Genomic DNA, 22,979 nt, shown 5'->3' on the forward strand with positions numbered 1-22,979 from the left:
CACTGGAGAGAACGTATATTATTGTCAAAAGGACAATAATATGTTTCTCTCCACACATAACCAAAGACTGTATCATGGCTCTGCTACAGGACCAAGAAAAACATGACTAAATGAAGCAGAGCCATGACACACGATCTGTTAAAGTAACATGTTGCCACATCTTCATAGATCTTAGCTTTATGAGCTAAAGAGCAAATATCAAGCATAAAAAGCTCTTAAAAAGAAATGAACATGGCAACACTTCAAAGGGTGATACAGCCTTCCGAGTATAAACAAAACAAAGCACGCCTGTCAGCGGTAGTTTACTTTAAATTAAAGTCTTTAGCCGTAAAAATAGCAGGCTTATATTCTTATTTACAGCTGTAAAATGCTAGAACAGCGTTACCAGTGTGACAATCATCACTTAATGCGGGAGTGACTATACCTATTCCGTACACGCGTGGAATGATAATTTTGTGAATTCACTCCCGTATTTAAATGCGATTGTCACTTCCGAAACTGCAGTGTGTGCATGGCGCAACACGATGAAAGACACCAGGTTTACTGGACTTGCACTAATGAACATTCAACCTGAGATTAAAACGAACAGCGAGGAGGTGCTTAAACAGGGAGGAGGAGAGTAAGCTTCAAACAGCTATATATCTCTAATATATGAATTCATTTTGTGGCATTTCTTGAGTATTTGCGTGTGTGAGAGCTTTATATTGGGTGGGGGTTCTGTGCGTACCCTGAGATAAAATCCTGCAGGCACCCCCCTGTAGTTACATATGAGTTATTCCATAGTTTTAAAAAGTTTTAATGTGTAAAATGTTGACTTTTTGAGACTAACAGTAATCAATCATTTCAGGAGCAGAACGTTTATATTAAGAATACGGCATGCAGTTGCCTCACAGAAAGTTTGAAAACATACTTCAATGTTCTTAACACCATTCCAGCATCCAGCAGGGCTATACTCATGGCAAGAACTAGTCAATCTACACAATCTGTTCTATACACAAGTTGGAATCCTCAATCAACCAAACCTGCATGTCTTTGGGAGGAAACCGGAGCACCCGGAGTAAACCACGCTGACACAGGGAGAACATGCTTCCCCTCCCAGCCGGGGCTCGAACCGGGGACCTTCTTGCTATGAGGAAACGTGCCAACCACGGAGCCTGACTGTGCCAACCCCCATATTGAAAACGTTTGGAAACCCCTGGTGTATGATAAACAAGCAGGATTTATCGAGTACGCAGGGGAAGCAGATGGAAAAGTAATAAGGTTATTTTTTATTACTTAGGTCACATACTTTACCAAAATAATGCAGGCTACGTTTGTCAAAAAAAGAACAAATATATAATGAACTTTCAAAATTAGTTTTGAACTATACAGTTCATGAAACTATACAGTTTATTTGAGACGAGCATCAAATACAATTGTGATCTTCGTTAATCTTGCAGTAGACGATAATAAAAACAAGAATTAAAAATGACGATTCATAGCAATAGAGTGCAAGCACTCAAGTGTTTTATGTATGAATTAGATTTTAAATAATGACGTTTTGTATATGCCTTTCCTTTTAGGGACGTTCGCATCAGTCACGTATTTTTTATGCGCAAGTTTGTTATTTTATATGTAGACTTTATAAGCACACTCACAGGCATAGATGCGAACGCTTGGAAAAGTAGGAGAAAGCAGTGCGGGCCGCGTCTTCCACACATTTTTAGATGTTAATACACACCTTCCGTTTATTTTGATCATTTCTTCCAATAAGTGGCCGGGACACAATCGACAAGTCCTATGGAATTATGTATTTATCAGATGGGTTCTAGATGGAATCTAGGGTTAGATTCGGAGAAATCTTAAAGTTGGAAACTTTCCATGGAAACAAACCTAATTTTATATGAGAATGAACTGGAATGTTGCTATATTGCTGGTAAACTTATCAATTATATTGTTTATTTATCCTGATGTCATTTCAAACCTGAAAAACACAAAAAACACAAAAAAGGATATTTTGAAGAATGTTGATCACCAAACAACTTCCAACAATGGGAGAGATCCATGTTAAAGTTTAAAAGTAAACTCCACAGATAAGAAGAAACCAAGAAATCAACATGAACAGAACAACATACTGTTAAACATCTCCATAGACATGAAACAACGACTGACAAAAGACAACTGAAACACAAGGGCTATACCTGCAGTGGGAAATAAACTTAACAAGATAACAAGAAACACCAGAGGAAGACCAACAACAAAGGACAACAAAACACGGGACAGGACAGGAAGTAAGGACAGCAGTCGAACACGGGCTGGATCATGACACATTGTACGGACCCAAAACCACTGACATTTCTCAAAATATCTTCTTTTATGTTCTGCAGAAGAAAGATCATACGGGATTTGAATGAGGGTAAATTATGCACTCATTTTTATTTTTGAACGTCTCTACAACGGCATGTTTGATCAAATATAATTAGCACTCTAGAAAATGAAATGTAATTAAAACACAAGTGAAACAGACTGAACATTTCGTGAGAACAGAGGATGACAGCAGTGACCTGGATACAGCTACAGAACTGTTAAACTGAGAGTAAACTTGTCAGCGGTGGTCTTCTCGACCATGATATACAGTTAAACTCATTCTCATTTGTTATGGTAAATCTGCTCTCTAATGCCTCCAAGTGATTTAAAAGACAGAACCTCACAATTACATTTTTGAAATGTTTAAACATCTCACTTTTACAACACAACATCATTTTATGACATAACTGAATAAATAGATATACTGTATGTATAGATGTTTAGATTAGTCTTTAGCTGCGAATGTTGACGGCCTACAGGACTGTGTGTCTGTGCTTATCAACATTTCGCCAGCAAAAAGTTACTGCAGCACTACGACCAGCGGAGACACATTGTTTACATACGCTAAATAATATATAAATATACGCTGGCGAATGGTACACAAAAAGCACTTTTCAGTTAAACCCGGGCCTTCGTATGTGTGCAGGCACAGTTTTTCTTTACAGAATGACAAGGCCAACGACTGACCTGGCATGCATAATACAGCGTTTCCACTCATTTTCACGAATCTGTGTGAATGCAGATCATCTTGCCAACATTGTGTGTTTGTGAAACGTTTTAAAAACACAAACTTTTGTTGTTGTTTAAATGTATGTGTGTGAGACACATACTGTAAATACATTATTTGCCTATACTTTTTATTCGTTTTCAGAATGATGCAGAATCAAGGTTGTTTTCTTTATTTCTATAGAAAATGAACATTCATCAATCATAACAAATAATACACAAGTATCTTTGCTTTTATGCTATAGGAAAAGCAAAACCCTTTGAAGCGTGTGCTTTTCCTCACTGTTCGAATGGCAGAATGATGCTAATATTGACTCTGTGCCACATGGAGACAGGCTATCCAGCTGTGTTTAAGTTTGGCTCTGGTGTTTCTAACAGAAAGGGGTGTCACATGCTCGTGCCAGCGCTAGGCTTCTGAGCGCACAGAGTCATGACACCACAAGTGCGCACTGGCTCTGTCATTAGCATCCAACGCTGTAGTAGAAACCCATTGTCTTTCTCATCTTCTATCTCTCCAACGCAACAGTATCTTTCACTAGCAGCTACAGTGACTGCATCTTTTTAACCTGGTATTTATTGTCATTTGAGACAACCTTGCATTTTGGGGACTTTTTTGTGCCGTGATGCAATTGTTCTGTAACTTTGCAAACAGTTACCATAATGAGAAACCTATTTCATTTATTTACTTATTCAAACAAACATTCAGGTTCTGTTCTAAGACTATGCGAGCCTTCTTACAAATGTGAACCCACACAACACACACAAATTGTGCTATATACATCAGTTCTCTCTGGTTCTCGAATCAGCCGTGAGGTATACCACCAGGATCATCACGGGAACTGACCGTTGAACCGTTTCACTGACGTATCACCCCGCCGCTAAACTAACTCGGACTATGCTGTCCTCGCAACTGCGTTACTCTAAAGAAGTTAGATTACTAGCAAACAGAAGCAGTTTATCCATTCCAGAATGTTTACTTCTGTGATGCTTTCTCTTTTTTTTGTGAAACTGGCATACAATAAACAAGATATGAAATGACTAACTGCACATTAATTCGTTTGGTATAGCCGACATATAAACACGTGCACTGCGATCTGCACATGGGTGTACATGTGATGCGATGGGACTTTCTTTCATTGTCATTATATCGATCACAGTTTAACTTCCAAGAATCAATATTATGTTAACACATAATATGAACGCTTACAGATAGTAAATAAACTTACAGGCATGTCTTTCTCCAAGGCAAAGATTGTTCGCGTTGTGAACCGAAACTAGGCTACTGCTGTACGATGTCTAAATCTCTATCTCTACATCTAAATCTCAACACTGCGCAAACTTCAATACTGAAAAATGGCCACTAGGTGGCGACCATACACCATGATAATTGGAACACACTTTAAGTGAAACTAAACGTTGTCCGTGTTGGCAGTGTCTCTAGCAATTTATTCACAGCGCTGTGCACTCATTGTTTAAAAAGATTACAGCGCGGGACGCGAGGGTCTCGACCAAGATCATAGAAATGGGATAACATTCTCGGTGAGTTGCCATTTAAAAGTCTCTCTCAGCACAGCGCAAATTTAAAAGACGTGATTGTTTGGATTTAGTAGCGGAGGTTTAACTGTTATGCTGGGCTTGGATTCGTGGCGGAAGAAAGTAGTTCCCCGTTTCCTTTAAAACCGGAGGGGTTTAAAGACACTCCGACGTTGTTTTTGGTTTATCTACACACCTGTGCCGTCGAACTGATGTATAAATGCAATATCGCCCTCGTAGTCGTGTATCTAGTGTTCTTATATATGCATGGCTGTGATTGCCTCCGGCCTCGTGCCTCTGGCCTAATCACAGCCATGAAGATATAAGAACACTGTACACTCCTACTCGAGCCATATTGCATTACTCACGTTTGAAAGAGTTTTCAACATTAAGCACGCTAAAATAATAGTATCACTGTCTTATTTAAACTTCTTGGTATTGAATAATAATATATGAATAAAATGTATTTATAATCAACAATGTGATTATGCTTAAATATGAGATATTTATGCTTACTGTTTGAGATAGCCTTTAGCCTGCCTATGATCCTTTAAAGTGATTTCTGGAGCACCATTGACTACCGTAGTAGAAAGAATTGTTGTATATACTTTTCTGTTGTGTCGAACACAAAAGAAACTATTTTAAAGAATTTAGGAAAACAAACAACCATTTTAATGGTAGTCAATGGTGCCATTGAAATGTCAGTTGCTAACATTCTTCCAAATATCTTTCTTTGTGTTCAACAGAACAAAGACATTTATACAGGTCTGGAACAACTAGAGGTTGAGTAAATGATGACAAAATTTTCATTTTTGTGTGAACTATCCCTTTAAAATGCTGTCTAAGTAGGCCACTAACTAGGTTTAGGATCCATTTTGTTCTCAAACGTCTGAGATTTTGTTTGTCATACAGCAGACACATTCTGGTCATTTTCACAAATATTAGCACACCTCTCCCTAAAAAAATCCTTAAAACAACACCCAAGGTTGAGTAAAACCTAGACAAATCCAAATGCTTGTTTAAATGAACCTAGAAAATGTCCATACTCGACCACGGGTTAAAACAAGCATTTGTTTAAAGTTGTAAACTTAAGCTTTAATGTGTGTTGTGGAGGATATGTTAAAACACCTGGCTTGAGGAGAGGTGTGCTAATACTTGTGAAAGTTAATTATAGAGGGTATGTATTGACAATGTCACTTTCCTACGTGAACACACCGGGACACGCCCCCTTGAGTGGCAGAACACTGTAGGAGAAACAAAGAAACCGGGACTAAAACAGGCAATTATTTGCTGAAATTAAAAGCAGTTGGACTCGACTTTACATTTGCGCAACAAATAAAGGTGTAGAAAGTAGGTAGGTAACATTATTATGGTATGTTCTCATTTACAGAGTGTAAAGTTTTTTTCTACTTACCATAAATATGAGAAATGATTTTAAACATTATTTATACTGTAGGTATATGATGATTTCATAACTAGGGATGCACCGATATGTACATTTTGGCCAAAAACGATAACTGATCATTCTTGAACCTTGGAAGCCGATAACCGATATATTGGCCGATATACATTATCTAAATATTATAACATTTTCTGGGACTGAAAATTATTTTTCCCCCTGAAAATCATGTACCAAGCCTACTGTACGCTAATTAAAGATTCTTTAACTTTTAAACTTTTCTGGTATAATGTTTATTTAATAAACAAATGAATGATGTTCTTCATTCAACCCAGAAAGGCGTCCTCAATAGCCACAAGTCTAACAGGTCTCAAGACAGAAAGCATTCAGACAGCAGTCGGCTTCAAACAATATCCTTTTGTTCCTACAATTTACACATTCATAAATATCTACATACTGTACCTACATCAACAATGTTTTGCTAATAGCAGTAAGTAAATGATCATACTGTATTTTAACTGTGAGCAGCGTGCAGCTGAGGAAATTATGAATAATTTATCGGCTATAATATGTCAGCCTAAATTTTATTATGAATTGATAAATAATCTTACATGTTCTTTGTGTTTTGGAGAAAAAAGTGTTATGTATAGGGATGCATGATAATCTATCGGCCATATCAGTATCGGCCGATAAATGGTCATTTTTAATGTTAACGATAACGATATGGCCGATAAATGATCGTGCATCCCTATTCATAACGCTTTTTTTCTCCAAAACACAAAGAACATGTAACATTATTTATCAATTCATCTTGGGAAAACCTATCAAAATCCTTTAGAAACAGCGTGGGGAAAGAGAAGGACTTCACATAGCTTGTCCCAGCATGCACTGGTCTTTTCACATTGACCGCATGAGCGACTGAAGACAGCCCACGCAAACTCATATTTCTAAAAGAAAAGTCGCACTTACTATTAGAAATGTCAATCACTTGATTAGTAGCCAGGAATGATTATAGGGCGAGCGTGGTTATTATCTCAGTCATGCCTCAAGTGATAAACACATCTGACCCTAATTACTTTTCTTGCTGATTTTACATATTGCTAATTACAGGTCTGATGAATGATTGTTCCTTTCCACCGATCGAAATCATTTTTTATATCCTGTGGAAAATTACACGCGCCGCGCATTTCGGCAAATAATTACAGCGTTTCAACTGATGTTTTCTTTTGCGTAGCACCTTAAAGCATCAGTGATTGTGAAAACGATGTTTTGTTGAGATTTACTTTTCATGTTAGTTGGAATGTATGTGACTGTTTTCCGAATAATTTGTCATCTCAAAGCAGAAAAGTGCTATGTTTCCCAGGAGCTCTATATGTTCTTCGAATTATTAAGCGGTCTTGGCTTCTATGCCTTGTTAAAGCACTTTCTGGCAGTATAGCACACTAAGATCTCTCTCTTCAGGTGACAGAAGTACAGTGAAGAGCCACGCTGGCACTATTACGCCAACTCTAATAACATCACGAAAGGAAACCGGTCGGAGTCGGCTGGCGAAGATGGAGATGCACTAAATCTGTATTCCTCACAATAACGTCACTGTCCTGTCACCTCTGTGAGGTCTTTTCTAGTTTTTAGTGACAGGATTGTGACACTCTTGAGCATGGTGTTTGGATTCTGACTCGCTCTGTTCACGTGCTGTGTTTTGGTCCTGGCGTCGCCGTCGGGGTTTAGTCTCTAGTGTTGGTGTGAGCACATGGCTTTTGATTGTTTCTTGCTGTCATAAGCTCTTCTTCTATCACTTCTAGCTGTTCATTGTTTTTCTTTGTGGTTGGAATCCTGGCTCCTGTGCTTCATGGCATAGCAACACTGCCTCTGCTCTTTGTTTTAGATAATTGCAAAGTGACATAAAGCACTCTTTGCCTGAGTTAAATTTAGCTCTGCATTGAAGAGCACACAAGAACAAAACAATCAACAGTCCAATTGAGGTGGTAAGGACCATGTTTTTAATAGCCACATGTCTAACATGTGTCAAGACAGAAAGCATTCAGACAGCAATCGGCTTTAAAAAAATATGCTTTTGTTCCTATAATTTACACATTCAGAAATATCTACATACTGTACCTACATTAACAATGTTATAAGTAAGTGAATGATCGTGACAGAACGAGGTTTTAACGGTGAGTTGTGCAGTTGAAGTGGTTTAACCAGAGAAAATGATTCATAATTTATCGGCTATCATTTATCAACCTAAATTTTATTATCGGCCGATACCGATAACACTCAAAATGACCATTTATCGGTCGATACCGATATGGACGATAATTTATCGTGCATCCCTATTTTCAACACGTCTAGCAGAATCAAAACTAACATTTTAAGTGGTAAAATAAACACAAAAAACAATGGCATTTATTGCCGTGTCATCATATTTGTTTTGATAGCCTGATGTTGTTGGCATATTTGTATGGGACATGTTAAGTCTGAAGTGATGCTTTGTTTTGATAAAAATCTTGATATGTTTAACCGAAGAAAGGAAGTCATATCTGGCACCATCTGGCATGGTGTGAGGGTGAGTAAACTATGTGAGAATTTTCATTTTTTGCGCGAGTTAATTCCTTGAGGTGTGTAAAATTATTCATGGCTCATGCTTCTGTCTGCTAAGTTCAGGACAGCACGTATTGTTTCCTCTATAAGAGCATTTCATCCGTTCAGCCGAGAGGAAAAGAGAGATCAAGAGAAAGCAGATGGAGAAGTGAGACTGATCATTTCACAAGGAAGTGCACACATTTGGTTTTATGTACTCTTATATAGGTGGCTCACTATGAATGGTAAAAAACATGTTTTAAAAACTAAGCTAAGAGTTACTTGAGAATACATTATTGAATTTGATATTACTTTAAAAGTTCACATAGAAATAATTTAAGCAATAATATAATAATAATAATATACGCAGTATATATATTATATAATATTATATAATAAAATACTTTGCCGTATTACAAAAAGGTCAAGAAATTCTTCTTTTGTATTTGCATTTTTATCTGAACTGTTTAAAGGAGTAGTTCACCTTCAAAATGAAAATTCTGTCATCATTTACACGCCCTCTTGTCATTTCAAACCTGTATGACTTTCTTTCTTCCGCAGACACAAAAGAAGATATTTTGAAAAATGTTGGTAACAGAATGTTGTAACCAATTACTATTGTCTATTGTAACCAATGCACGTGAATGGGGGGCTGTTAACAACATTCTTCAAAATATCTTCTTTTATGTTCTGCTGAAGAAAGAAAGTCATACATGTTTGAAATGACATTTTGAAGGTGAACTACTCCTTTAAGCTAGGAAATAAGAAATGTGTTGTTCCCTTTACCCCTATAGTATTTGCTCTGTACCCAACACCTGATTCTAATTTTATAGATTTGTTTATGTGTGATATACTGTATGTTGGGATGGACTTGGTTTTTCCATGTGACTCATCTGTTTTTTTGTTTATTCAAACTGTGAAAATTACTACACACACAATGTCAACGATATACAGTATATCAAGTTACTATTTTAAAGGCACTATTTTTAAGAGGATCACATGTTTGTTGGTTCAAGCGTGTCAAAAGCTAAATTCACAGGCTGTATATTATTTCTCATGATTCAACAACATTGTTCTCCTGTTTCACCTCATTCCATATCCTTCTGACCTTCTTCATCTGTTCACATTCATAAAGAGACCTTCTAAATATTTATATGGCTCTCGTTGGCTTATTTTAACAGCCCCTGGGCCATTTAAATGCTAAGTAGCCTCCTCTTTTTCAGTCTATTTGATTATGGCCATACACTGATCGGTTGAGCATCCATCAAGACTGGATTTGCACTTGAGAAACTTAATTATAAATGTCAGTTTGCAAAATTCTTTCAAATAAATCTATTCATCCTCGGGTTACAGCTATTACCGTGTTCAGTGGAGTGTGCGACTCGCGCAGAAAGAGCGGGCGGAAAGATGCTAGCCCTTTGTGATTTATCAGTACACAAACAACTCATTCTGCCATCCACTGTGAAGGCGTTTGCTGGCTACACAGGGTCGTCCTAATCTCCGCTTCTCAATTCCGGTCCCTTTTTTGTACGTCTGGGGACTGAAACTGTGAACCGCGGGCCTTGACCAGTCCTGCATTTTGCTCATCGCGTCCGCGAGTTGCCGGTCCACTGTGCGAGTAAAAGTCACCAATTTACACGAGAATCAAATTCAGCTGATTTCCACTTGGTTTAAGGTCTGGACGCCCACGCCACAAAGAAGCCCATTCAAAGCAGCAGATTAGAATTTCTTCTATGGGGAACGTGAGGGTACGCTTTCCTTTGCGAGGCCGAGGGAGCTGACGGTGATAAATGGTGGTGGCAGAGGCACAGCAGTACCCACGTGGGGTTTGGCACCATCATCTGTTTTCATTTAGCCAGAGATTTGTTCAAGAGCTCTGCGGCACTGTCGTACGGGAGATGCGTAAAGATGCTCTCCTGGCTTTAACTTTGCTTCTGCTTGTTCTTCAGTCTTAAGCTGAAACATGATTTTTTTCATGTCCAGCACACTATTGAAATTCCACATTGATCACCTTTCAGTCTTTATCAAGGTTTATTATGGTAGTCAAAACAAAGTTCATTCACTTTATGCATTTTAATCTGAGAGAGAGTGCCGTGACCACATACTGTACCTGGTGAACTACAATCTACAAACACATGTTGATTTTTCATACTTAGAAAGTCCAATTCATTTTTTTACTGCTTTCTTGTACTATAGGTCAACATAAGACATTTTAAATGGAAATCATTAAAGGGCAAACTTTTCACAAAAGTCTTAAACCTCACGTAATTCAGTATAAGGCTGCTGAAAGAGAAATTAAATGTGCCGCAAGTGCTTTCCTTTACCAATCCTTGACACATTTGAACCTGAAATGTTCTTGTATTGCACACACCATTTGTGCAGTATGTACAATGTAATATGTTCAAAAGATAAAACATAAAATAATAATGTAGGGAATAAACCCTCAAGGATGTAGCATGCAGAGAGCTGAGGTATTTTGTGGAGGTAGTGCAGTCCAAACTTCAAGATTTACGTGTAAACTGATCTAATTCTGCAGCATTGGCCAATCTACTCTGAGACTGTTGCTGAATGCATCAAAAACTGACATTTACAAATAACCAGTGCATACTGCAGTCTGTCATTTCACCACACACAAACTGAAAAACCTTACATGCATGTTATATAAAACCAATGCACGTGTTTATGTAGAATCTTTCTAGACTGAATGATGGGTCTTCACAAATAGATTGCTGAAACATAAAGACAGTGAGCCATGAGCAGAAACCAAGAGGTTAAATAAATGAATTCATTTCGTTCAGTAAATAAAAAGTGCTAAACAGTTGTTTGGCTTCAAAAATCACTATGTGAATGTATATGTACAGTATCTATTCAGAAGTGTGCAAGTCTTTTTCCACAAATTCACACATGGTCAACATAACCGTTTAACATAAAAGGTAAATTTACTCCTAAATGTTGCCATTAGTATGCCATAGTTGCCAAAACACCATATTTACTAGTACACTTATTGAGTTTTTAAGGGCAGTGCATGCTAATTAACAAGTTTCACAGTTTTACTGTATTACAGGCATGTCAGGTAATCTAAAAAAAAATGCATCATATCTAGCTAAACATTTTAGGCTATACTCAATTTCAACCTGACTACATGAGTACAATGGCACAGTTTCACTTTACCATGGTAACCACGATTCATTTTAATAAGGGTATAATCCTCCCTCGCCACTTTTGATGCTGCCTTAAAAATATTGCTTAAAAATTGTGTAACGTTAAAAACGCAATGCATGTGACTGAATCCAAATTGTGAACGTGTGATGATGCATAAGCAACAATGACAGCTTCTTCATCACATCGATTTCAGATATATTTAACTTACTTGATGGTGCTGAACAGCTTGCGGCTTCCCGTGCGGATCTCTGTGATAGTTCCACAAATCTGAATCAGAGGTGTTTCATGAAGAAGTGGTTTTATAAGAGCAAAGCAAGTCCAGCGATACGAATCGAAATTCAGACACACGGCGTCAAAAGTCATATACTACTAGATGAAGAAGCACTTCACCAAAGTTATCTTTGCTCCTTGTCATTTATCATCTGCTCGAACTGTTTGGGAATCCGCATGTAACTTCCATCCCATCACCTTGTTTGAGCAGCGCCTGGAAGAGAAGAGTTTCCCCCTTCTCCGCTGTTTTGCCCCTCTGAAGACGGTCCACTGGAAGCGTCTCGCGTGTGTTTCATAAAGCAGACAATCTCGCCACACACACACACACACACACACATGCAGCTACATGGGTTTGTTCGCAACGACACACTACCATATTACACTTAATAGGAATGCAGTATGCAGTATGGTTGTACGATTCGCCAACGAATCGTCTGTTATCTGATTCCTTTTACTGATTCGCTCGAACCGATTCGCACAGCTTTTGTGAATCACTCGACTGTAAGGAGAACTTTGTGAGTAAACGCGTAGGGTGTTTGACACGTTGTATGTGATTTGAGAACGAATCTTGTGTTTTATTTTGAAAATGGATTTCAAACGTAACTCTGTAAACACTTTTGAGTTTAAATGAATTGGCGAATCGAAAGCGGTGAAATGTTTGGGACTTGTTCTCAAAGCGAGTGTGATGTGTGGAGTGTGCAGTGTGCTGCTCACTGGAGCTGTTCTTCAGCACCACTGAAACCTTTCTAGTCTTAAATACGGAGATTCTTTTTATTTACCAGTGAAGAATTCGAAATTAGTTTGAAAACTATTTTATACACATTCTAAAATATGTGCCGTTTGTCCTATGTTTAAGAACTGTTTGCTGATATTCTGCTGTAGTGCCTTGATGACCACATACGTCTTCCCCTTAGCGCCTCCTTGTGGTTATATAAATAAAACGTCGGCACATTATAGGACATAGTTGGGGTGTAGAATGTAGATAATTACTTAATTTAAGAAGCATACTGAAATGTGGACCTTTATACAGTTAGAAAAAGAAAGTCCAGTAAAAGTAAAGTTTAGCATACTTTTTTGCTGAATATATTGAAAATATATATTTTTCGTTTCCAGTGCATTTAAGCCTTTTTTGTAACTGTGCTTAAAACTCTCCTGCAACTATGCCTTCATATTCTGACTCGCATATACTGTCATACAGTCTGGGCATTCATTTGTATTAACAAAATTTGGGCAGCGTGAATAAACATCCCTGTTTTAGTTGTTACAGTGACTTTCTCTTTATGATACACGTCACTAATCAGGCATTAGATAAACATTTGCCATATGCTGTATTAGGTGTTACAATAAAAGTAAGAGGAATTTAACAGAAAGCTTTGGCAAGTGTTTAACATTAATAGCACTTTTATTGCTATTTAATGATATTCAGCTGTTGTATCTGCTACAACAGCTGTATTTTTAAAACCTCCTGTATGTGAACAAACGTCAAGTCAACTTATATGAATATGTTTTTAGTTATTTTCATATATTCTTTTCACATATGTCATATGCAACTTAAGTTTGAATGGTGTGAGTTTTTTTTTTACATTTTAAGCATCTAAAATAATCAACAGGTGGAAAGAAGAAGGCTAGAGGGGGCGTGGCAGGTACGAAATGAAACAAAATGAAATGAAAATATGGTAATACACTGTTTAAGCAACATACACTCAGAGATTAAAGTCTAATCTAAATAAACATGATTTAATAAGAGCTTTGTATGGAACAGGGACATTCACACAGTATTGAATAAAACATCAAGAAATGACCACAACCGTGGCATTCTCGTAGCGGGTCCTTATATATTGTACGTCTCTTCAGTACAATCTTCCCATGGGACCTTGTACCATGTTTCAGAAATATGTCTAGCCTGAGTGATCACTCTGATGGAATCTGGAATCTGAGCTGTCTTCCGATGTCAACCAAAAACTGCCAGACTCCTGTTGTAGTTAGGAACTCAACTATTGTTCTTCACTGTATTTGATGTTTCACTTCCCCTTCGACAAAGGTGATGCTCTTCTTACCAAGGGGGATGTGAAAGTTCAATGCACAGGGCATTCTGGCAAAGCAGGCTTGACAGGCCAGGAAAGCTGTCCTGTAGCTCAGTGGTTATAGCATGGTGCTAGCAACACCAAGATCATTGGTTCAATCCCAGGGATTGCACATACTTAAAATAAATGTATAGTGTAATGCAATGTAAATCGCTTTGGATAAAAGTGTCTGCCAAATGCATAAATGTAATGTAATGTAATGAAAGACATCCCAGATTGACTGAATCAGAAAGTGATCTGGAACCAGTCAACCATCCACAGCTCTGACTCTTCAAAGCTTGATCTCCGATCTGGTGTTTGAAGGTTGCACTTCACCATGCATGACTCATTTTGAGACCCTTCCAGCAGTGTTCTCACAGGAGATCTACATCAACAAAAAGAGTCACTCAGAAAGCATATCACCAACTGAATGTTTGCCAGTAGGTTCTCGTAGGGTGTGAAGATGCACCTTCTGGTACCAGCATGTATGCCTTCATGTAATGTAGATCTAAGTATCGTGCTCAATGGAACTTACATGCACAAAGTGATCCAAAATGAGCTAAAGCATTTTCATTCATCAAGTAACCTGCTGGCCTGTTTCTAAAATTGTGTTACACTGCATTGCCCTCACATAGATTGGTCTGGGAATTCGTGTTGACTTGGAGTCAGTTTTTTGTGTTTCCTGAATTCCTGAATATACTTGTCCATAGCCTCTCTCTCTGGTCCCCTCAATGAATAAAGATGACCCTTGGGCAGAGAAAAGCCTGCACAAAAGTCAGTGGTCGAGTCATATGACCGGTGAGAAGGTAAAGGTGTAACCTGGTACTTGCTGAAGGCCTGGAAAAATTATGGTACTCCTCTGGGACCTCAGTCACATTTTCTGCCTTAGCCTGCAAAACAGAAGACACAAAGCCCGCAGAATAGGACACTTGATGAGGCACATCAGATTTGTTGCCACTTCTGTGTCACAATGCTTGGCTTTTGGTCTTCGCTCACGTCGCTTTCATGTAGCAGTCGTAACGTTTCAGGGATCCATCCACTGTTAACAGGCACAAGTCCATTTTGTCCCCTTCTGTGAGTTTCAGGGCTCTTAAACCCCTTCCCAAGGGTCCGTTCATGAGCCCTCTGCTTGATATTACAACTGGTAGATGTTCAATCGAAGTCATTGTTTCGCTCCAGCTTTCTACGGCTTCAGAGTTGTCATTACATTCATATTTTGTCGTCTTCAAATTCCATGCTTCCTCCATCCTGTTCCCCACCACAATCGTTACAGCCAGCACCTTTACTGAGTCTTGCAATGTTATTACCAGGTCTAGCTTAATGAAAGAAGTTTTCGTTGGAATGATGGGCTCTGTCCAGGTCTTGGCTGCGGACCACCTCAGCTTCTTCTCCAACAGTCTCAAAACCATATTGTGTCTGATGTACCTTGTGTTGTGTGTTGTTACGCAATTCTGCAGGATGTGCTTCAGGGTTTCCCGTCATTTACAGGCTCCTCTGCATGTAGTCTCAGTGCCCGGGCCATGTTCATCCCTCGCTCTCCTTGCTTTACATGAAAGGACCCTTCCTCTAAATGCAATCCCCCTCAGATGTAATCGTGAGAAGACTCTATCTGGTTTGGTTAGCCACCGGTAGTTCCTGGCATCAATGTCTTGTGAAGACAGATCGCTGCCATCCACTACAATTTGTAGAGCGCTGGTCCATAGCTGTTGCGCTTCTCTTTTTGTCAAGACCATCTCTTTCCCAATGTGGACAGACCAGTTAATCTGCCGCAGCATTGTTTGAAATTATTTCAGCGATGACAGGGCCTTGCGTATTAGGTTTGTCAGTGGTGCCACTGGTTGGAGGGATTGCCATTATGGACTGGTTGGAGCCCTTCTTGGTCTGAACAGACCCCAAAAACCTGTCTATTCAGTCATCTTATAACCAGCTCAGGACCAATTTAAACCAGCTCATGACCAACTAAAGACCAGCTTAATCTGTAATTTCTTGGAGTGTCTATTGTCACAAATGTATAATATACTCACAGTAGCTATGTCTTCAGAGGTGTGTAAAGCGTTATGTTTTTATTACTTTAGAATGAGCTATTTCTATCTACATACACCGCGGGTCCCTTTACATGGAATTCTCCATGTTGTTTCTACAGTAGCCCTAAATGGACAAACTGCTGTACATTGCGCGTTTCGTAAATAAGTTATATCCTTTGGCAAAGAAGCTAAAACCTGACGACACCTTTGTCTGTGTCAGCCGCCGTAGTGCTTCAAAAGGTGAGGGGAGGGTTGGAGTGAGCCCATGGTTGCAGACATAAAAACAGATATGAGCTTAACAGTCAAAGGGAAAAAATTAAATAAAGTTCCCTTGGGAGAAAGGGTGTGATATTGTATATACTGCAAAGATTGAACAGATTTGTTAATTTCCCACACATTAACAAAGAGCATAATGTCTGATGATCCTCCCAGACATTTAATTTTTAAATCCTGCTAAAAATTGCTGTAAGCTTTACTGTATGCTTAAAAGTGTCAGATGTGACCCGATGAGCTCTCTGCTCTTAAGTGCCTCGTTTTTTTTATAAAGAAATGATGGTTCCTAAGACTGTAATGATTGTGCCTTTAAGCAACACTTAATATGAGTTTATTCCGAAGGAGGTACAGTATATTTGCAGTGCAAATAATAACTTAAATGGGTTAACTTTTAATTGTAACTTTTGAATTGTATTCAACAATTATGTAAAATAATAAAGAAGGGTTATTGGCTTTTTATGAGGAAACAGGTCCAAAAGGTCCATGCAAAGAGCAGTAAAAATGTCAGCGAAAACAAAACCAGAGACGGATTTTCATTTGGTTCTTTCTTATCTTAAATGGGCTTGGACCAGGGGAATTACAAAGTCAAAGATAAGAGATTTCTGCCTGTAGCCAGTTTCCTGAACCTCATCCGTGCGTAGGCACATACACATAAAAGAGTATAAAACTTACTGGTAGAAAAACAAGAAATAGAGGCAACCCACACATGGACACAAGTTGCAATGTGCAGCAGTACTTTATGATGTGCTCTTTCTCTCTTTCTATTCAGTGGGTATCCTGGGGGGATTTTAATTAAACAAAACACTCAATCATTTAACAATCATGAAAAATAAGGTTTTTGTTATCATTTTAACAGGATTTTACAGTTGCAGACGCAGTCAGCTTGGTCTCAAGTGTTTACAGGCCAGCCTGGCAGGGTTGCCAGGTCTGCGTAACAAAACCAGCACAATGGCCGGTCAAAATGAGTCTGTGACTCAAATGCACTCGATGCACGGCCACTTCCGCATTTACTCTCAGGGGGCGAAAACACATCTGCTGCCCCACCGGAAGCCATTCATCTCTACCTAGAGCTGTGAACATGACAGAGGAGAAGATGAATATTTGTACTCGCTGCTTACATAAAGTTTGCCGGATTACAATAAACAATGTTCGTCAGCATTGTGAGACTGTCAGCTTCCCCCCGCCAAGTAAAATGGAGAAGTACTTTAAACTATACGTTTACAATTACATGGACAGCTTGGATGCTATTGCTTTAGCATGTAGCACGTAACGTTAAGGCTGGATAACACTGAATGACATCATCTTTACACCGAGATTATCAATGATTTTCAGCCCTTAAATACACTTACCTTTAAACTACAAATTTGTATGAATCTGACCAGATATCAATAACACAGTTCCCGGTAAGACACATTTGTTTACATCTGTCATATGGCGCTTATATGCAGGTTTGCTGTAAAGAAACAGACATCGCTAAAAGGTATAAATATTGTTTAAATACCAAATCAGTTTTTAATTTGTTGTGTTACACAATTCACCTTAAGTTGATGACATTGGTATTTTTTAATAAATGATAACGTTCTCACTTACCGCCCTTGTTACGAGTGCGATTTTCAAATCATTAATACTAGGCTATATGTATTTTCTCAGCTCCCAGTCAGAATCAGATGACAGAGGAGACCAGGGAGAGGACGACATGTTTCAGAAGACACAAAGTTAAGGAGCAGCACACACCAAAAGATAGCTGTGACTTAAAGCTTCAACTTATTGTTTAAGTTTTGTGTAGTTTTCCAAGGATCACAGACAAAGTTGTACTGTTAACCACAAGAAATATGAGAAATGGTTAAGAACGATAACATGAGAAGAATAGGGACATCTTTTGAAATAGTAGTGAGCATTTTTACTGTGTATTGTGAGAATTTCATATAGTCCATTCACTTGAATCATTTCAAATATTTTACTTCACAATATTCCAATATGAAACCTTATTTAAATCTAAAGCATTTGTTTGACGTATTTAGTAGTTTTTGTATTTGTATTTTACCTGACAATTTCTCTGTATCAGTTATTATATACATGCTTACATTAATGGATCACATTTTGATAATAGAATATCTTTATTGTCATGTCACAGCTGCATACAAAGACATTTTACTTACACACAAAAAAGTACACACTAAGAACTAAGATATGGATGACTGCACAAGCACATAATGCACATGTGTCAAATACAAGGCCCGCGGGCCAAATCCGGCCCGCCCCCTCATTTTATGTGGCCCGCGAGAGTTTACAAATTATTGTAGTGTTATTATACATTTTATGTCCACGACCTGAAAATGCAACTCAACTTTATTACCTGCGCGATGACGACATCTAGCCAGTAGGTGGCAGTGTCCATATATATCGCAGAAATAAGCCCCTCCAGTGCGATCAGGTTGTTTCTTGTTTCACACTGGAGGGGCTTATTTCGCGATAACAGCCGGCTGCTTGTACATTATCCCGCTTATTACGCGGGATACTTGCCACATGAGAAAAAAACTTGACATGAAATGTGAATTTGAAATATTTTATTAGCTCATTTTTACTGAATGCAGACCTAACAGGAAAAGCTGTTTACTTTCGGTTTTAAGGTAAGAAACAACGTTCAAATGTCACGAACATTCAATTTGGTTTAATAATTTGTAAATATAATGTCATATATGTTATTAAAAGACATATTTATTTTTAATTTGTCAAAAAAAACCTGTCAAAATGATTTGTTGCGTCAGGGTTACCCTGTGTTATTACTTTTGAGAGGTTATCTGGGAATAACTAACCTGCAAATGTCGCGACTGGCCAATCAGAATCAAGCATTCCAACGAGCGGTGTAATAAGTGAGTGATATGATATATATATATATATATATATATTAATTAGACACATCGTGTCAAACAAAGAAAAATTGATGCAGAGGGGAGGCTATTTCAAGAGGGATGGGAAAGCAAATACATGTTTGTGCTTAATGGAAACAAGCCGGTGTGTCGTCTTTGCCAGGAGGCCATCCCTGTTAAAAAAACAGCATATGCTGGTTTGGTATGTTTTGATGCTGGTTTGTGCTGGTTTAGTTGGTCTTTAGCTGGTCATGTGCTGGTCCATAGCTGGTTTAAGATGGTCCAACCAGCATAAAAACATACCTAACCCAGCATATACAGTTTTTTTCAACAGGGGTGGCTGTGCTCAAAGAATACAGTACAATTTACGTTGGCACTTCGAAACCAAACACGGCGCAAAGTATGCTAACCTTAGCCACCTAGAAAAGCAACAAAAGGTACAAGACTTGGAAAAAAACCTTACGTTTTTGGCAGAATTTGTTTGCAAATGCTTCTGCAAAAAGTGATGCAGCCGTGAAAGCCAGCTTTACTGTGGCTGAAGAAATCGCCCGAGTTACCAAGTGTTTTTCAGAAGGTACATTTTTAAAGCAGTGTATGCTGAAGATATGTGAGCAAGTGTGCCCTGACCACAAAGGCCTTTAAAAATGTTAGCTTGTCAAGAAACACTATGCAGACCGACTATGTGTTCATACAGAAACATATCATTTATTTTTTTTAATAAACTGTACAATAGTTGTACACTTGAATACACTTTATTTTACTGGTCTTTTACTGTCAAAACTAGGTATTAATTGAGTTATTACCAAAAGGAGTACTTAAGTGCAGATGTAATTATGCAGTGTGATAAAAGAGTGGATACATTTATATAGTCTTACAGTTACAACCGGCCCTTTGAGAGCAACCATAATACTGATGTGGCCCGGGATGAAATCGAGTTCGACACCCCTGACATAATGCATATTATTACACGGCTCATTTGAATGATTGATTCTGATTGGCCAGTCGCGACATTCCACGCTCAAAACTAATAACACCCTATAACCCGGATGCTGCAAATCATTTTGACAGGGGCAGTTTAATATTACACAAAAATGAATTATAAATGTTATTAAAAGACATTCATGATATTATATTTACAAATGATTAAACCAATTTGCCTGTTCGTGACGTTTGAACATCGTTTCTTACTTTAAAACCGTAACTAAACGGCTTTTCCTCGCGGAAGGTCTGCATTCGGTAAAAATGAGCTAATAAAATATTTCAAATTCACATTTCATGTCCAGTTTTTTCTCACGTGGTGTCACGAATGGTGAGGGAACAAGGACACAGTACAGAGGACCCAGACGCAGACAGCGGATAAGGGGTTAACAAGACATTTAATAAAATATAAATAGAAAACAAAGACCCACGTGGGGGAACATAACAAAACATGGGAATACGAAAACACGACAGGACAAGACTAAAACTGACCACATACACAAGACTGAAATAAACACTTGACATAGTATACAAATAACTAAACTGAACTGAACTGAACTGAACTGAACTGAACTGAACTACACTAACAAAGCACAGGCACTCACCAGACAAACGACAATGAACCAGCACAGGACAATGAAACAAGAGGACTATATAAAGGGGACTAAATCAAGAAGGGGACAGGTGCCTGACATGAACTGATTAACAAGCAATAACGAGACGAAAGGGCGGGAACAGAGACGCCACACCGGAGAGAGAGAGTATATGGAATGCCAAAACTGTCTCTCTCCACATAAAACAAGAGGTTCTATCATGGTTCTGCCACTAGGTCAAGAAAAGCAAGACAAGGTGGGGCAGAACCATGACACGTGGCAAGTAGCCGTGTAATAAGCGGGATAATGTACAAGCATTACTTACGTACAGTACAGAAATGTCTAAGTATATATTTATATAATTATGTTATTTTCATTTACAATATACAATCTATACAAATAAAACCAAATTAATGTATCCACAGTGTTACGTTTATTCTTTAGCATTAGCTAACGCTAGCGCATTCACCAATAGACCATATGATCTTCAGTAGCTGACGTGCTGTGGCTCGATCACATCTGCACTCTTAAAGTGATGACAACAAACTGTAGTACCAGTTATTGTTTAAATCCTTATTTGTAATAAAGTAAATCCATGCTCGGAACATTATTACATCTCTGTGAAGCTTCATAAAACGGGACACAGCCATGCCTGAAGGAACCACAGTCACGTGTGTATTTAAACGCTGCAGGTCATGACTAAACTAAAGTTTTGTATTACAGCACCCGTTACATGTTTAATATATAGTATTTTCTAGGGGTGTAACGGTTCACAAAATTCACGGTTCGGTTCAATACGGCACAGTGGTGTCCCGGTTCGGTACGTTTTCGATACAGCAAAAAGGAAGAAATGCCAGAAAAATTTCCTTGATTTTTTTCACATTTTTATTTATTAAAACTAACATCATACAGTATGATTTTTTTACTTTGAACAATGAGCTATGCTTGACCCATCGTCTGTGATGTTTTCTCAGCAGCATATAAAACAAAAAAATGAAATGTAATTTTGTTGTAGACAGACACAAATACAAAGTAAAGAACAATTTTTATATCTGTTTTTACTCAATTTTTAGGTTTTTCCAGAAAGATGAACTGAACAAAGGAATTGTATAATCATAATAAAATATAAAACTTTTAAACTTTAAAGTCTATCCCACATTTGTGTTTTTTACTTGGCCAGTCATGTAACTACAGAGGCCGTCCGTTGTCAGTAGTGATAGGAAGTTCGAGTCATTTTTGCGATTCGGATGTTTGAATCTCGTTCAGCGAATCTTTTTTCGAGTCATTTCGTTCATCTGAGCAGAGTTAAATTAATGTTGCATGTTAATAGCCATATTACCCCATAACGTTTATTTATGCTAGTTTTGATCAGATATATAATAAGAAATAACTTATAGGACAAGTTATGAGAAACAGTTATTTAATTATTTCCTGACAGCATTTCTGTAAAGTTATGTATTTATAATTCATTAACAATTTTGGGTCACTCAGGTATGCAATAAGGTTTACAGGTTGTTGTTTTTTACTAAAAAGTCTCATGCAGTTTGCAGTTTGCAAAGTAAATAATAATAGGCTATTGAAATCATTTAAAAGTGCAATTATTTAATAAGAGATCACTTGTGTAATATATGCATTAGACATAAACACTGACTTTACTAGTGTTGCTTATGTTTATATTTTGCCAGCACAGTTCTTATGCAAAATAGTTAGTTATTAAGATAAATTAAAAACACATGCAGAAATCCACAAGAAACATTTATGAATATACTGACAGAAAAAAGAACAGAACGGTACGTTTTAGAGAAGATGTTTATTGCACATATCTTTTGATCATTTTATATTTCTTCCTATAATACAACATATAACACGTACATCATGCATTTGACTGATGATCCGGGAAGTGGTCACGTAACTTTAAAGACTCGGACTCGAAGACTCCGGTACAGGCTGCAGGTTTGCCTGCGGAGCTACCATTTGACAAAAGAACAAAAGGGCTCGGACCCGATGACTCGAGAGACGAACTAATCATTTCTCTTTCCGGTATAAGGACTCGGACCCGATGACTCGAGAGACGAACTAATCATTTCTCTTTCCGGTATAAGGACTCGGACCCGATGACTCGAGAGACGAACTTCATTACTGTTTCTGGTACAATGTTGCAC

The 22,979-nt window shown here is 38.0% G+C and overlaps 1 protein-coding gene across 1 annotated transcript in view; it reads right to left on the reverse strand.

The window, feature by feature from the left end:
- Nucleotides 1-12,393, reverse strand: part of il1rapl2 (interleukin 1 receptor accessory protein-like 2) — a 205,501-nt gene extending 193,108 nt beyond the window's left edge. Inside the window, exon 1 of the mRNA XM_057349250.1 lies at nt 11,955-12,393. The gene's annotated coding sequence lies outside the window, so the exon portion shown is untranslated. The remainder of the gene's footprint in view (nt 1-11,954) is intronic.
- Nucleotides 12,394-22,979: the final 10,586 nt, after the last annotated feature.

The sequence above is a fragment of the Triplophysa rosa genome, linkage group LG13, assembly GCF_024868665.1.
Source record: "Triplophysa rosa linkage group LG13, Trosa_1v2, whole genome shotgun sequence".
NCBI lineage: Eukaryota > Metazoa > Chordata > Actinopteri > Cypriniformes > Nemacheilidae > Triplophysa > Triplophysa rosa.